Source organism: Diabrotica undecimpunctata, chromosome 4, assembly GCF_040954645.1.
Source record: "Diabrotica undecimpunctata isolate CICGRU chromosome 4, icDiaUnde3, whole genome shotgun sequence".
In the NCBI taxonomy this organism is placed as follows: Eukaryota; Metazoa; Arthropoda; class Insecta; order Coleoptera; family Chrysomelidae; genus Diabrotica; species Diabrotica undecimpunctata.
Window position 1 is genome coordinate 10472957 of NC_092806.1, and position 11310 is coordinate 10484266.

Sequence of the window (11310 nt, forward strand, 5' to 3'; positions counted from 1 at the left end):
TGAAGATATCATGGACCGAGCATGTAACAAACAACGAAGTCATGAGAAGAGTCAACAAGAGAATGGAAATATTGGAAATCATCAAGACACGAAAGCTGCAATACCTGGGGCATGTCATGCGTAATGAAAGATACAAAATACTTCAATTAATTATACAAGGGAAAATCCAGGGCAAGGAAACTGTAGGAAAGAAAAGAATCTCAGTTGCGTAACTTGAGGGAATGGTACGGATGCACATCAATCGAACTATTCAGAGCGGCAGCATCTAAGATCAGAATAGCCATGATGATTGCCAAGATGGCACTTAAAGAAGAAAGAATAAACAATTTCAATTTTGCAATAACTGTTAAATGAAACTTTCTAAAATTTAAGTTTTTTGTGCATTTTTCATCATCATCAGTGGCGTTACAGCTCTTTATGAGCCAAAGCCTTCTTCAGAACAATCTTCCATTCGCCCCTGTCTCTGGCAACTCTTCTCCATGCTCTAATTCTGATAGACTTCAAATCATTTTCTAGGTTGTCTTGGTACCTAAGTCTCGGTCTTCCTCTTCTTCCTTGTCCGATCGGCCCTCTTCGGTCAAAAACTTTTCTGACTATGGCATCTTCCTCTCGTCTTATTACATGACCTATCCATCTGAGGCGTGCTACCTTAATGAATTTTACAACGTCAGGTTCTCCAAATCTTCTATACAACTCAAAATTGTAACACCTGCGCCACAAACCTTGTTCTTTTATGCCTCTTTATATTCGTCTTAGTATTTTTCGCTCAAAACATTTGAGCAATTCTTGGTCATTCTGTGTTAGTGTCCAAGTTTCTGAACCATATATTAGCACTGGTCTTATTAGTGTTTTGTATACAGTCAGTTTAATTTTTCTAGGCATTTTTGAGGCCATCTGTCTTCTTAAGCCATAGTAACACTTATTGGCGAGCACTATTCTTCTTTTTATTTCTTCACTGACGTTGTTATCTAGGTCATCAATTATTATTCGTGTAGGTGTCGGGTAGCTTGACCTAGTGCAACACATATATTTGGTCTTTTGAACATTTATATTTAGTCCCATTCTGTGTGCAGATGCTCTTAACGACCGAAATGCTTCAGTCAGAGATTCTGTGGACCTACCTATGATGTCTATGTCATCTGCGTATCCGACAATTTGTACTGATTTGTTAAAGATAGTACCATTCGTAGTAATCTGCGACTCTCGAATTATTTTTTCTAATGCCAGGTTAAATAAGAGACACGATAGTCCATCACCCTGTCTTAGTCCATTTTTGCAAATAGAAGGGTCTTGAGAGATCGTTTTGGATTTTTTCCATGCTCTCTGCACCTGTAAGTGTAAGTTCAGTTAACTGGACAAGATCAAACGGAATGCGAAATTCTACCATAGCAAGTAGAATTTTATTTCTATTAACGGAGTCGTATGCGGCTTTGAAGTTAACAAATATGTGGTGGGTGTCGACGCCGAACTCTAGGGTTTTTTCAAGGATCTGCCTTACTGTAAATATCTGGTCCGTTCTTAGGAGGAGGGGAGGAGTCTTTTGTACAATACGTTGGACAACTCTTTATATGCCATATTGAGTAGAGTGATGCCTCTATAGTTATCACACCACACCATCATGTCTCCCTTTTTGTGTATAGGACACAGTACACCTAACTTCCAGTCTGTGGGTGTTTCTTTCTGTTGCCAAATTGCAGTTATCAGTTTATGCATGTGTTTCATGAGGGGGTCGCCGCCATTTTTGAAAAGTTCGGCAGGGAGATTATCCGAACCGGGAGCTTTATTATTTTTCAGTGTTGCGATGGCTTCTCTAATTTCTTCTTCGGTGGGGGGTGGTTGCCGATCATCTTCATTCATTTGAAACATGGGATCCTCAATCTCGCCATCTTCGTGATTGCCGCTAACCAGTTCTTCAAAATTTTTGTGCATTTTTATAAAAGTTATTAATTACTTATTAAAAGTTACCAACTTTCAAAATATCGACTTTCGAGGCAGTTTTTGCGATGATTAAGCGACAAATTAACAAAAATAACTTTACAAATTCTCATTTTAAAGTATTTTCTATGCTTTTTCGGTAAAATTATGTCACTTTTCCATATAATTTACCGGTATTCAACTTTAGTATTTTAAATGAAATAGCAACTTACATTGTTTATATATTGTTTATAAGTGAAAAATGACATTTAATCTTTTACATTTTTTATTTATTACATATCTGTAACACCCTTAGATACCTGTATCAAAGAGTGTCACGGAAAAGGCTTTTTTGCTATCTTTCTCTGGACTATTTGGCAAACCTTGCTAATAACGATAGAAGCTTCGATGTCGTTTTATACAAGAAAGAGCCTTGAGAATACCAGAACCAAATCAAAGGTCTATCGGCTGTTGGTAGATAGGTTGGATATAACAGATATTTTAAAGTCTGTTGGCTGACTTAGACATCCGGATCGTTACAAACCGGATTTGGTCTCCCTTTAATGATTGCTGTATTCCATATGTCGTCATCTTATCTGGTAATATAGTGACTATTTCTGTTATGTCTCTTTTTCCTTGTATAGTTTTTTTCTACCAAATGATCATAATGGGTTTATAGTTTCTTCCTTGTAGTGTTACTTTTTTCTTTACGTTTTTGTATTTTTACAGAAACGTACATACGATTTACGTTATCCTTGCTTGAACATCGCTCTTTTCTGTCATATTTATTGTCTTTTATTTAAATTTGTAAATATAGTTGTAGTATTGCAATTAAACCGAGACACGACTTTTCTTAAACACTCTTAATCGGTCGTCTTCACAACGAAAAAGAACTTCGGAAAAGTATATTAAGTAAACGCACACTACTGCAGAAGATAACAATGCTGACTCAATCAGAACGGAATGTAATCTCTTAATGTCAATTAAGACAAATTTGATAACTTCATCCTATTTCTTTTCCACTACAAGAAAACAGACGGAGGCATTTAATTCGACGAGAAAATAGTTTTTGCTGTACTAAATTAATGAATTTTGTACCAAACAATGCAAAAAATGCCTACCTAAATCACAGAGAATTTAAAATTCCTAATTTGTAAATGTAGACTATGATAACTAAATTCACAGCAGTAATAATGGATCCCATAGTTAAATATCAGGAATATAAATGAGTCCCAACGGGATGAAAAGTATAAAATATTACCGACTATGCAATTAATGTTTTCCAATTAAAATTTTCAAATATAAAATTTTCCAAAAACAGTATCGACATAATTTGCTAAAACTAATCTCAGTGTCAATTTTTTTGCTTTTTACAAAATTTTATTTATATTTTATTATGTTAATAAATTAAAGTGCATATAATGTACATCATTAATATGAAATAAGAGACAATGATTGGTAAGATTTAGTAATGGTTCCACGTTACAGTTTCTAAATTTTTACAAAAAAAAAAATTAAAAAATTGGAATGTATCAGATCACTTTATCAGCGACAGCGTAAATAGTCGTTCGATTTAAGTAAGTTGTAAGTTCCGTATGTAAATAATACTCTTATCTTTTGATTGTTGTGCAGCAATTATTTCCCGAAGTCATCTTAAAATATTAATGACCTATTTCATGAAGAAATGGTTAAATTTTTATTACTCAAGCTCCCTCTAGGCAGTCGAAATTACTAAATGCTGAATCAAATAGACCAAAGTCAATAGACGTTAAGAATAGCTTGAAAATAACAGTTGGACAAAAGTCAAAGGAATTGAAAATGTGTTCAGGCTCAAGCATACAATATATTTTCTTTACAATCTTTACAAATTGTTTTCTGTTTTTTGAGTCATTAGATGTGTACCATTTTTTTCTCAATCGTACGGGATTCGCTTCCCTAATTTTCAGTTTGTCTTCATCTTATATTAAGGCTTCTTCTCTAGAGTCTGTTCGTGCCCAATCTTAAGATCTATTCTCTCACTATTCATTCGAATAACATGCTGGTTCCACTCCAGTCTTCGTCTGTCTTTCCCATCGTACAATATCTTGGATGTTACACAGATCTCTCAGTTCTTTCTTTTTTCTCCCTCTATTACTTTTGTTGCTGCTGTATTCACTTACATTGCAAAAGAGAGGACTTTAGTTGCCGTTGCGTTGATCAACAAGGTCGACTTGATATGAGTCTTTGGTGAAATGTTAAAGTGAATCATACAATCAGTATGACTCACAAAATTGTTAAAACTAAAGATACAAAATATTTTGTGGTATATTCACAGCTATTTGAGAGATTTCCAGCTATTTTCCTACCAAGGTATCGAATAATTGGATAATTCTTCAAACCATTAAATAATTTCGTTGAAAACTCAATTTTACTAAATGTTTTTGAAACTTTTTTATTAACAGACATCTATCGTTTATCAAAAGTGGAAAAAATACTTCAACAAAAATTATAAAAATGTTTATATACCTCAGTAACTTGAAACACAACTCCATGCAATCATATAAAGAGTAAAAATGATAAATATGTACGATATTTTTCGATAATTACGTGATTTAATAAATACATTCCTAATTCCCAGTTGCTTTCTAAGGTCCGTTTAGAGAATACGACTCTGGACCAGCACCTCTCGTTTGGAGTTTACATTGCCATTAAGTGAATCTACTTAAAATTTTAACTACTACAAAATTATCACCAACCACGTAATCTAATACCAAGTAAATAACATTTAAAGGGTTTCACCCATATATTTCGTGGCTTTAAACATGTGTACCTAATAGCAGCACTGAGGACAGAATATTTATTCCAAAAACGTTCTGCGATTTAGCCCAAAAGAGTCTTTTTCTAAGTTTCCAATATTCGAACTTTTCTATACAAAAACATTTTATTTTTAATATATTTTCCTGCTCATACAACAAATAAACTCAAACTCAACATATGGACAAAGTATTTCGAAAACTGGAGAAACAAATAAAAATTATAGAAACTTAATGCATAGCAGAACAGTATTGGTCAGTTATATAAGGAGACGAAACCTAGATAATACCTTGATGCTCGCTTTGTATTGAGGAACTGTCAAAGCTGTGAATGAGGTCCAGTATCTAGGAGTAATACTAGATAAGCGGCTTGCATGGAACGCCAACCTGGAAAGAATATCCAACAAAGCGAAGGGTATTTCCCTTTGGATATGTGGGAAATCATGGGGTATGGAACTCAAACACCAGTGACCATCAGAGAGAAACTGAATAAGCTTCAACGATAAGTATGCTTAATCATAACAGGAGCGATGTCGAGTAGTCCAACTGCCTCCATGGAGGTCATCCTTGATCTCCCTCCATTACATATATATGGATGAAGAAAGAGGCGAAGGTAGGTATATACAGAAGGCAGGGTGAAAAGATACCCGGATCAAATCTGGGAAGATAATAAAAAATCTGGAGAATGGAAAGGTGGTTAGCATCCACTTATATTGACCTAACCTAATGCATACTAGAAAATCATCAAGAATAAATACAAAACCCAACACTAGAAGAGGTAAAAGAAGTAATAAACGACTTCTTAATGTGCCATACTCAATTTTGAGTTAAGTAAAGCTAAGCAGTATTAGATAGGTTATTACTTGATTGGTCGTTTGTCAGTTGGAATCGAAGGACGAATACACGCACTTCTGAGCTACCTAGGTCCTAATAAAGGTACTAAGAAATAATAAAAACGCAGAAAAAAGCGGAGTAACAGAAATAGTCAAAGAATCAGGAGTTCGACTACAGAAAGAATAACACGACTTACTTTAAATATATTGAAAATGAAGGAAATCAGAAGAATGGCGTAATGTAAGAATAAATCTAATATATAAAAACGGTGACAAAACAATCTATTGAAGTTTAAGAGGAATCGCCTTACTGGAACTAATACACAGAATCATAGCAAACATTATTTGAAATATATATGTGATGAAGAAACCGACCAGTACCAGAGTAGATTTAGGCGGTAAAGATCAACTGATCGAATTGATACATTCAAGTCAATTAAAAACAATACTTTTAAACAAAATGTATGATTGTACATGCTAATTATTGATTTTAAGCGGGCATGTGACGCCTAAACAAAATATTGTAGATTGTATGATGTAACGAGATCATTAGGAATTGCAGAAAAACTGATAGGTCAATCAACAGGCGATTAAATCAGTCAACAAAACATCCACTACCAAAGACCTACTTAATACACTGTTAAAACAAACAATGAGAGAGGGTAATATGCAGATTAGTGGAACGATTTTAAACAACAAAGAGCAAATTCATATTTGTCGCAGATGATCTGGTATTTCGTACATGATATAGAAATCGATAAGATAAATGAACGCAACAGTCGAAGTAGAAGCTAGGAAATATGGATCTGATTATAAACCAAATAAATACTAAGGATATGGGGTTGGAAATGAAAATAACAAAAGATAATAACTAAGAAATAATAGTAGAGGATATACATTTGAACATTTAGCGGAATTCAATCATCTGAGAGTAACATTCAGAGCAGTGGAATGATTAAACATCCTATTAAAGACAAAAATCTAACTCTGGCAGCCAAAATCAGAACATTTCAAGCAATAATTGGATCAACAGTACTCTACGCATTAAAAAAAATGGTACATGGATCAAAAAAGGAGTAAAAAGGGTAATCTTCGAAGATATACAGGTAGCAGAAGGAGAATGAATTCATCTGGGTGACACAAAGCTGTACAATTCACAAAAAAAGAAATGCTAGAGTATAACAAATGGAATAAAAGGAGGCCAGCAAGAAAGATATGGATATACACAGCATTTTTTGATCACATCCGATACAGAAGCTTTTCTGTATGTCCACTACGGTATGCCTATTCGGTAAGCCAGTTTTAATATATTACCAATGAGGGATCGGGTTTTAGAATCCAGCTGTTTTCTTTTCGTTGGATGTTAAGTCACCCAAATGAAAGTCCTTTGTTCATTACCTTGAACTCGTTTTTTTTTTTCGTTGTTTACAAAATCGCAAGACGTATTATCTTTTCGGTACTGTTACAGATTTATTGCTCTGTACTACAATCTAAGAAATTCCTCCGAAACTAAGCCCATAATGAGTTCAGAGGATATGTTACAACACAATAGGAGTGATACCACGTCCCTGCCGATCTACAGCTTGTAATTTGTATTTGCATTACATTAACTGTATTATTTACATACAGTTGTTTTAGTACAAGTTCTGGAGTACCTATTTCTCCAAGTATAAACCATATATTATCTTCTGTCTCGTCAATAACGTACTCAAGTATTTTTCCAGATTGAATTGTCGGAATTTTTTCTCAGTTTGAGGAAGATTCAGAATCTCTTCACGTCTCGATATAGGACAAATCAGCACTTGAGGAATCTGTGACAAGAGAATCAAATAAAACATTATGGAGAAAAAAAAAAGATGTACGCTGCGGTGCCATCCTTGCCTTAAGTCGCCTAAAGGGGCCACAAAAACAAATATAGAATCTTTGGCGTACACGTTGAGCCAAACATGAAGTCCAAGAACAACAATGTCCAAAAGTCCAATATTCTACAGTCTTCTTATTTAATGCGCTTTGATAAATGGATGAAACAATATGAGAATGTGCGGTATAAACCTAGCAAGTGTACAATAGCATTTAGAAGAACAAACTTCATATGGTCATAACCATATAAAAATGAAGGAAGAAAAGGTGGATGAATATATTGCGATATTTGAGAGATAGGATGAATGAAGATATAAGAGATAAGTGTAGGACACTCTTAACCATGGAACGAATATGCGGGAAGAAGCAAGGATTGCATAATCCCTGGAAACAAGACGAGGAAGACAAATCCACTTCCTCCTCCTATGTACCATCTCTATTGAGGTTGGCGACCAGTATGACAAAGTCTTGTATATTCTTGTTTGTCTCTAATATTCCTTAGTTGCCTTGTTTGAGTGTCCATGTTTCGCAGCCATACGGAAGCAGAGACCATACATACCATTTTAGTGTTCTTGTCTTATTGGTATACCCAATTTTGGGTAGCAAAGTATGTTTCTCATGTTCATGAATCCTACTTTGGCTATTTCAATTCTTCTCTGGATTTCCTTTGATGGGTCTAGTTGGCAATTTATTTCTCTATCCAGATAGGCAAATCGAGGCTATGATATTTCCACAGAGCTTCATTTGCGATGGTTATAGGCATTCTTGTTATGTGTGTGTATAACAAATATATGTTAGTATTTCTCTACTACGTAAAAATATATGTATAGCGTTGCCTTTAAAATAACTTTACGAGGTAAAATAAACATTTTCATAATTATTAAGAGTATGTAGAAGGCGTATACAACAAATCAGCCCACCCACCGCTTTCCTGTAAGGTCACAGACTAACACAATAGTCCGTTTTGTCGCTACCAACAAAACAGATACTGTAGCACCTTTACATAACACTATTGTGCACTACGCACTAATATTACATCAGCTGTTTTCTTGTACAGCTATACGCACTTCAAAATTACGAAGATAATAGAAAATTTAAGCTTACCTGTCATATAAGTACTCAGATTTACCTGAAAAACTATTAGTGACTAAAAAAGCGGAGTTTATTTGAATTAATTTTGAGGTTAGATTTAATCATTTCAATCTGCGCATGCGTATCTGTCAAATTTGTAGTAGAGTACTGCAAACGAACCCTAACCCTTCGTTATTCACATGTTAACATAAATTTTGGTGAGTTTTAAAGGATGTTTGAAGAATGTTGTACGAAAATATGGCTTTAAAGGTGAAATATGATTTTTCGTCGCATGTTCAAAACACTAAAACAATATTTTTAAAAAGAGAACTTAAAATTGATTCCTATTTTCTTCTAATGCGTCTAGTTTCTTATGTGGATATGTCTGTAGATTGTAGAAATAATTGTTCTTTTAACCATATCTCTCAGTATTTTCTAATACGTGGTCTCCATATTTTAGTGTCAGCCTGCAGAAAATTTAACGATATTTTCCTGTATATACTCATTTCTTTAAAACCACTGTTCACCACCTGTGTGGAAAATTGGGACCCTTTTTCAAATCAGAGTGTTCAGGGGTTAAAATGGTCACCAGGTCCGTTTTAGTTTAGCACAGGGTTTTAAAAATTTTCCAATCTCAAATCATGAACTAGAATAATCATTTTTAAATTATTTGGTGGATGATAATGAACATGGTTATTGTGCAAGATGAATTCAAGACTGTTGAGTGTTTTATTTATAATCGAAAATGACTAACAAAAATATATTTCACCTATAAAGCCTTGCTGCAGATAGTTTGCACAAATTTACGATATTTTCATAGCTGATGCACTTTTAGATCAAGAAAAAAGTGGTTTTAATAAGCGTTTTAATACAAAAATCTCTCAAATAGTGAATACGCCAGTTCTCATGTAATTCCTGCACCCATTATAAGATAGTTACAAATAAAATCCATACGGTACGTAGAAAATGGATTTTACCGATAAGTCAACTGGTTTGCAACGAGTAACATGCACTTTATTAATGTGAATCAAAGAAAAAAATGACACTGAGATTGATTAGAGCAAATATTACATACAGTAAGTATAAAATATAACCTAGGCAGCAAAAGGTGTGAGAGTGTTCTATATTAGGAACTATATTAAAAAATGCGTGCAAGAGATTCTAGAGAATTCAAGTGAGTTGGCTTGTAAATCAGTCGAATAAACCAGTCGTTGATTCGAAGTTATAAATTTATTTAATTATCGAAAAAGTTTATTAGATTTATCAATAATTAAGCTTTTTATTTAGGATCTTGTTTATTTCTTGCTTTCAGTTTTTTACTTGGTGTGTTCGTGGTGAAATACTGTTATATTTCACTGTTTTTTTTGTCATTGCCTACTCCGAGCAGGGAATATGTATGTTTCCCTTTATGTGAAATCTTATAACATCGACCTTGTGTCATTATATTATTACAATTAACCATGATTGTCACGTAATCCAAAGGTTTTCACACCTATTTTCGTAGGTAATTTTAACTACTTTTAAAATGTTTCACTGATGATGGCCCCGACTGGATGGCCCCCCCATTTGGATAAATTTTAAATATTTTTAATAAAATATCGAAGTCTTTACTTCTCTGTAAAGATTTTTAAAACTATTATATGCAGCCAACCATTGGGATATTGCCGTTTTACTTTGCTATTTTCTTTTCCTTATTATTTTTCCGTATATAGGGAAATTTAAGATAAATCTTCTTGATTCCTTTCTTAACTCTTTTATATCTTGCTGTCACTTTTTTTTACTTTTTGTTGTGTTCTTGCCGATACTCTTTTATTTCACTGTTTTCTTGTCATTGAACAACCTATATTTTTAGATCTATCATCGTTTTTCACTTTGGCACGAAAGTTTTGCGAACTTCTTAGTTTTCCTGATACTTCATATCTCTTGCGGTTAGTATTTCATAAGTTTTTGTTGTTATCAGGGTAAAACATTCTTTTATCTGACTGTTTTTATCAATATATCATACCTTACGCCATTTTATCTTCTGATATTTTCTTTATGCTTCCTTCTCATGTAGGGGGTCCCGAGGTAACAACTAAAAACTAGTATATATCTTATATTTTGATTGCTAATGGGTCAAATGTATTTTCTCTTTTGGTAGACAGTTCACAGACGGCCAGAAACCTGCCTGCATATCATTTCTTGGGCGCACTGAGTAATAATATGTAGTAGGAGAAACGGCAGGTTTTAGGTTGGTTATTGGGGTTTTATCTAATGATTTTCACTTTACAGGATTCTATCTATTGTTTAGACTTCTTTACAGATTTATTTCTTTGTGTATGGTGTGAGAAAACACAGTTTCCATCACGTAGTACACTATACTTCCTCTTCATCTCAGTAATATAATGCTAATTTGACCAAAACTGTTTAAGAAACAATAAATAATGTAAAAATTGATGTTTTAAGTTTCATCTGGTTTATTCCACTTATTTACAGAGAATAGAATCAAGAAATTCAACATTTTTTGATTCTGGTCTCCCGGCAGCCAGTACAAGACTGATCAATTATTAGAAAAAAGGCAAATTGTTATTTGTACTGTACAAAAAGGTTAATGCAACTTTAATATAGTGCTATATGGAACACAATCATACGTTATATTATAAATCATCCATTCATAAATTAGTGAACTTGGCCAAAATTGTGGAATTAGAATAGTTATATATGATTACTGTGAGTGTTAATGGCAACAGTTAATACTAGAAAAAAAGTGATTAATTACTAAAATACTGTGGCGAAAGTTTCGCAAAAACACTTATTGCCTTCATCAGACACCTCTATGTTTCTACATATTTAAAACACAC

The 11310-nt window shown here is 33.6% G+C and overlaps 1 protein-coding gene across 1 annotated transcript in view; it reads right to left on the bottom strand.

Annotated features, from left to right (window-relative positions):
* Positions 1–11310, bottom strand: part of how (protein held out wings) — a 281766-nt gene that overhangs the window by 14857 nt on the left and 255599 nt on the right. The gene's annotated exons all lie outside the window — the stretch shown is intronic.